At 37.0% G+C, this 822-nt stretch overlaps 1 pseudogene; it reads right to left on the bottom strand.

Moving 5' to 3' along the window:
* Positions 1-202, bottom strand: LOC120781060 (annotated as a pseudogene).
* Positions 203-822: the final 620 nt, after the last annotated feature.

The following is an 822-nucleotide window of genomic DNA, read 5'->3' as shown; positions in this document are numbered from 1 at the left end:
ACCACACAGAAGTCGTTTTATCCGTTGTAAGCGAACGATTTTCGAAGAAACATCATTTCTAATTTGCCACAAGACAAAATTTTAAATGAAATTCTTAAACCTCACGCTGTCAGATAAAACGATATACCTTCACAGCGGGTCGATTTCCAAAAAAATGTAAATCAAGACTAACTACAGAAATAATCCTGTAAAGTATAGCCTTAATTTTTCAACGGCCAACGCAGGGTATTTCAATAAAAGGGCACATAAAATAGTTGAGAATTCGCAGAAATAAAAGACAAAGGAAAGAAAAAGGAGTATAACTTCAATAATGAACAAACATACATATGCGCAGCATCAGCAAGGAAAGAGGTAACAATAGGCGATCCATTGTATATTTCTTTCATGCATAACAAAACCATAATTAAGACAACGCAATTCAAGTGTCAGTGGTGGTGTTGGTGGTAAGCGATTCAAAAGTGACGAGGAGCACGTAGGTTCGAATCCCAACAGAATTTATTTTAAATTAAATATGTCACCAACCAAAAATTGAAACATTGTTCTACAAAAAAAAACAACAGCATAAGCATGGCAACATTGTGTTGTTGGTAGAAAAGCCGAGCTGTGCCGAAAGAAACGAACAAGCGGTCGCCGATTGTCACCGCTTCGCTTGCTGCTCGAACATCTTCGCAGACAAGGTTGCGTAGATTCATATTGAGCACGGTTGCGCAACCTGAATCTATCGCAACCATTTCCGAACTCGTATAAGAAGTATAACTTCAAAAAATTATATATTGTGATATTTTCCAGAAGTTACTTTGCAATGAGGAAAAAACATAAGGC

This window comes from Bactrocera tryoni, unplaced genomic scaffold (assembly GCF_016617805.1).
Source record: "Bactrocera tryoni isolate S06 unplaced genomic scaffold, CSIRO_BtryS06_freeze2 scaffold_25, whole genome shotgun sequence".
Taxonomy (NCBI): Eukaryota; Metazoa; Arthropoda; class Insecta; order Diptera; family Tephritidae; genus Bactrocera; species Bactrocera tryoni.
The sequence above is the reverse complement of the archived record's forward strand: the minus strand, read 5'-3'. Positions and strand labels throughout refer to the sequence as shown.